Source organism: Chiloscyllium plagiosum, unplaced genomic scaffold (genome assembly GCF_037043375.1).
Source record: "Chiloscyllium plagiosum isolate Xiang-an unplaced genomic scaffold, Cpla_swu_hap1 HiC_scaffold_35, whole genome shotgun sequence".
NCBI classification, from domain to species: domain Eukaryota; kingdom Metazoa; phylum Chordata; class Chondrichthyes; order Orectolobiformes; family Hemiscylliidae; genus Chiloscyllium; species Chiloscyllium plagiosum.
The window spans coordinates 55,344,926-55,349,800 of NW_028270173.1; the positions used below are offsets into that span (position 1 = coordinate 55,344,926).

Genomic DNA, 4,875 nt, shown 5'->3' on the forward strand with positions numbered 1-4,875 from the left:
GCACAGCAGGTCAGGCAGCATCCGAGGAGCAGGAGAATCGACATTTCGGGCATAAGCCCTTCTTCAGGAAAGGTTGGGATACAGACAGACTCTAACCTCACACATTTAATGCATTGTCTGAGCTGAGTTGTCACCATTTGTTATTAAACCTTAAGTTATCTTGAAAAGGTGACTTAAAAGAAGTTCTGGGATTTACGTATTAATTAATCAAAATATTCTAAATGATGAAAGACTTAACAACAATCCAGGTTTGTTCAATATATCATTTCAGTTGCATGACACTGTAATCCTTCACGATAAATGTCTTGGTCCTATTCTCCACAGCAACCTGATGATGGAGCAGCACTCTGAAAGCTAGTGATCCAAATAAACCTCTTGGACCAGAACCTGGGCTTGTGTGATTTTTAACTTTGTTCATCCCAGCCCAAGACCTCCTCCTCCACATCATGCGCTCTGCTAATCTAGCAGCATCAACTGTTAATTGCAGGATAAGGCGAGTTCAGGCACTTTGCCCAGTCACTAGCCTCAGTCACATAGTGTCTGGACAGTGTTGGTTAGTAGCTGATAAGCAAGTGTCTGTATACAAGAGGTTCTTGTAAAGGAAGAGCTGGGAAAGACTTCACTGTTAGGTATTTGTGCAGCTGCAAGTTCAACCACCTCACTGAGCCAGGGAACGAATGACAGACAGACACTAACATAAGATTCAAAATGGTTTCCAGGCTTTTAGTTTGTGACAAAATGATTGCTTTGGTTATGACAAATCTCCCAGCCCCTGACTGAGTGTTGCAGACTGGCACATTCCAAGGTCCAGGACGATGTGCTGAGTGACCCAAGCTGAAGCCAAGAGGATGGGCATTTAATCCAGTGAAATCAACGACGGAATCTGTTCTCTGAATGTGAATGGCACCATCAGCTGTGAATGTAACAAAGATTTGTGTGAACAAAGCATACAAAATAGAAAAAAAAAAGTTTTGCGCTCAAAACAACAGCACCCTGTGCTGAACACGAGCATCATAACCTAATAAGGCAGCCTGATGCAATTCTGTCCAGCAACACAGAGGTTAAAGCTCAAACTTTGTGTTTCCCAAATATGGGGGTGATTGTTCCCGGATTGTCAAACTGTCCAATCACAAAGCGCAATATCAACCAATCAGTGAGATCAGCGGGGGTGCTTTATGCGCCAATCAGACGCGAGCTTTACTGGACCAATCAGAAAACGCCGGGCGCCAGCCGCCAGTGGCTCAGGACAGTATAAAAGGAGGGGCGGGGTGGATGGGTGTGTGTGTGAGAGAGAGAGAGTGAGTGAGTGAGTGAGTGAGTGAGTGAGTGAGTGAGTGAGTGAGTAAGTATGGGGGGGAGGGGGGTAAGAGAGTGGGCGGGGAGAGAGTGGGTGAGGATGAGGGGGAGAGGATGGGGATGAGGGGGAGAGGATGGGGATGGGGGGGAAGAGAGTGGGGATGGACGAGGACGAAGCAGACGGCGCGGAAGTTCACTGGGAGGGGAAAGGACCGTGGGACTGCCAGAGATCCGCCGCTACCAGAACCCCACCGAGCTGCTGATCCGCAAGCTGCCCTTCCAGCGCCCGCTACGGGACATCGCCCAGGGCTTCAAGACCCACCTGCGCTTCCAGAGCTCGGCCACCATGGTCCTGCAAGAGGCCACCCAGACTTTGCCTGCTGGGACTCTTCGAGGACACCAACCACTCGGACGGCTGCATCAAGCAAAGGCTTTACCCAAGCTAAGCGCTCTCTTCACTTGGACTACCTTCATTCCTTCCCTCTTTCGGCTGTCAATCTCTACCTTGCTACTTCTACCCTATCTTCTGCTATTCTCTTCCATCTTACTTCCCCCTTTTTTTGAAAGGTTAGCTCAGAAAGTAACCTGTTTCGAGTCGGGAGTTTCCAACTGAACTACACTTTTCTGTTCTGACTGAGTTAGTTACGTTAGTTACTCGAGAAGTGCGGCCGTGATAATGCTGTTCAGATGCAAGTTGAAACCTTAACCACTTTGAATTCTTTCCCCACAGGTCACCGAAGGTGCCAGATTGTTTGCTGATGCCTGCCTGGTAGCTGGCTCTGGGTATGAAAGACTCAACTCTACAATCAACGGCTGATCCTCAATCCGCGATCAAGGGCTGATCCTCAATCCGCGATCAAGGGCTGATCCTCAATCCGCGATCAAGGACTGATCCTCAATCCACGATCAAGGGCTGATCCTCAATCCGCGATCAAGGGCTGATCCTCAATCCGCGATCAAGGGCTGACCCTCAATCCGCGATCAAGGGCTGACCCTCAATCCGCGATCAAGGGCTGATCCTCAATCCGCGATCAAGGGCTGATCCTCAATCCGCGATCAAGGGCTGATCCTCAATCCGCGATCAAGGGCTGATCCCCAGCCACGAACTATGTTCGGTGATGATTTGGAGACGCCGGTGTATTTGGTACAAGTTCTGTGTCTTGTATCTCTACAACCACCTGAAGAAGCAGTGCTCCGAAAGCTTGTATTTCCAAATAAACCCTGTTGGACTATAACCTGGTGTTGGGTGGTGTTTTTCGTTTAAACTTTTAATAGTTAGTACTAAAGTTTATTTGGAAGGTGACCCCGTGTGTGGCGACATTATATACTTTCCACCGTACTCCTGTACTTGAGTACACGTGACACAACAGAACCTAAATCTATGTGTGGGGCTGGTGGAAGTGGGTGATGTTGGTGGCGAATACTTTGCACCAGTATTCACAAAGCAGAAGGGCATGGTGGATGGGGAGTTTAGGGACAGGTATGTTGGTACTCCGGGCATCTCAACATTAAACAACAGGTGGGGTTGGGGGCCTTTAAAAAGCATTAAGGTGGACAGGTCCCCCGGATCTGATGGGGAAATATCCCAGAACGCTAAAGGAGGCAGGTGAGGAAGTTTCTGGAACCTTGTACGAAATATTAGAGATAAAATAACAGCTGTTTTGGGACAGGTGGGACAAGTCAAGTGGAGGGTCGGGTCTGAGATGAGGTGGGGGTGGGAAGATGAGGAAACGAGTGAAGTCAACATTGATGCTGTGTGGTTGGAGGGTCCGAAGGCGGAAGATGAGGCATTGCTCCCCCCAGGCGTGAGGTGGGCTGGATTTTGCACTTTGTAGCTCAGGGTGTTGGTGCCCTTGCTTGACAGGTTGGCGAAGAAGCAAACGGTGGTAAGACATGGAGCAGATGGTGACTGAGAGCAGTTAAGAAGGAAGGTGGTTAAGCAGCATGTTGAGAGATATAGTGAGGAAATAGAGAGAAATGGTCCCATATGCAGCAGAGGTTTGGTGGGCTTAACGGTTTTAAAGTTAGGACGGCTCTTGCTTGGAGAGGGAAGAAAGGTATACCAAAGACTGCCCGAGCAAAGTTGGGCGTTAACGGAGCCGTGAGAAGACAAGTCACAGCATAACAGCACTGCCTCCAGAAAAACCGCAATTCAGATTCTGTCATTGGTTTGTAAATCAGGGGAGAGCGCGAACACAGTCCCCCACTACCACAAATGTTGCAGTCGAGTATCCCGCATTTGGGGACATCGCAGGCGTCAGCACACCCGAAGTGCAATGGGATAGCCTCGTCCTGGGAGCGCCACCGCAATGATCATGTCATCTCCCCTGCCAGGTAAGTATGCTCAGCACTCACACTCGCTCACACCCCACAACAGCCGCTCCCTCTCACTCTCACACTCACTCACTTTTGCAACATCGAACATTCACTTCCCCAACCTGCCCTGCCTGTCGATCAGCTTCATTCTTCAAATGGATCACCGAATGTCTCCAGGACTCCCGTTTTACTCAAATACCACCCACGGCTGCGCCTGCGCTGCTTATCTGCATCTATCCCTTAAAAGGACGCGCCCCGCCCCTGTTTCCTTCAGGCTGCCTCCTGATTCGCGGAAAAACAGGAGGGAAAGTTCCAACTTTGTTTTCAAACACTCGTCCGAATTTGATGTCAACGCGAATAAAAGCAACTTACAATCTTTGATTGTGAAACTAGAAGCATTTTTTAAAACCAATTTACCTCGACTTTCTACACTGTTTAGCTGCAGCTTTGCAAATCTCTCTTCAATCAGATTAGTGACTTCAGGTTGAAATCACATACAAGATTAAGGGTGCCAGGGAAACATATTTCTCAACATGATGTTGGATGAGACACGAAACTGAGACCACCACCACCTCGTCTGGCTGCACATTCCGAGCACTCACCACCCTCTGTGTAAAATAAACTGGCCTGTGATTAAAATGTAATCGTCCTTTTCTTCCGTGTCTGATTTACCTGCTGAGGGAAATAGAGGGAAATGGTCGCATATGCAGCAGAGGTTTGGTGGGCTTAACGGTTTTAAAGTTAGGACGGCTCTTGCTTGGAGAGGGAAGAAAGGTATACCAAAGACTGCCCGAGCAAACTTGGGTGTTAACGTAGCAGTGACAAGACAAGTCACAGCATAACAGCACTGCCTCCGAAAAACCGCAATTCAGATTCTGCCATTGGTTTGTAAATCAGGGGAGAGCGCGAACGCAGTCCCCCACTACCACAAATTTTGCAGTCGAGTATCCTGCATTTGGAGACATCGCAGGCGTCAGCACACCCGAAGTGCAATGGGATAGCCTCGTCCTGGGAGCACCACCCTTTTTTTTCTTTCAAAAATAAACTTTATTCATAAATAGTTTGATCTATACAACTGGACATGTCACACACATGTACACATTCCATTTCTTTGCGTATCGAGACAGTGTAATCATTCTTATTTACAGGTTCATGCGATTACTGTTGTGCTGAGGCGCCAGCAGAGCCCAAATGACTGCGTGGGCCCCCTGTTCTTCGTTAGGCAGGCAGACTTTACACAGTGGTCTTTCCCCACTGCGCCTT

The 4,875-nt window shown here is 48.6% G+C and overlaps 1 non-coding gene and 1 pseudogene across 1 annotated transcript; both read right to left on the minus strand.

The window, feature by feature from the left end:
* Nucleotides 1-3,474: 3,474 nt before the first annotated feature.
* Nucleotides 3,475-3,638, minus strand: LOC148140948 (U1 spliceosomal RNA). The gene has a single exon (XR_015753202.1). It is a non-coding gene; the product is annotated as a U1 spliceosomal RNA (small nuclear RNA).
* An 868-nt stretch (nt 3,639-4,506) lies between these two features.
* Nucleotides 4,507-4,644, minus strand: LOC148140949 (U1 spliceosomal RNA; annotated as a pseudogene).
* Between the last annotated feature and the right edge of the window lie 231 nt (nt 4,645-4,875).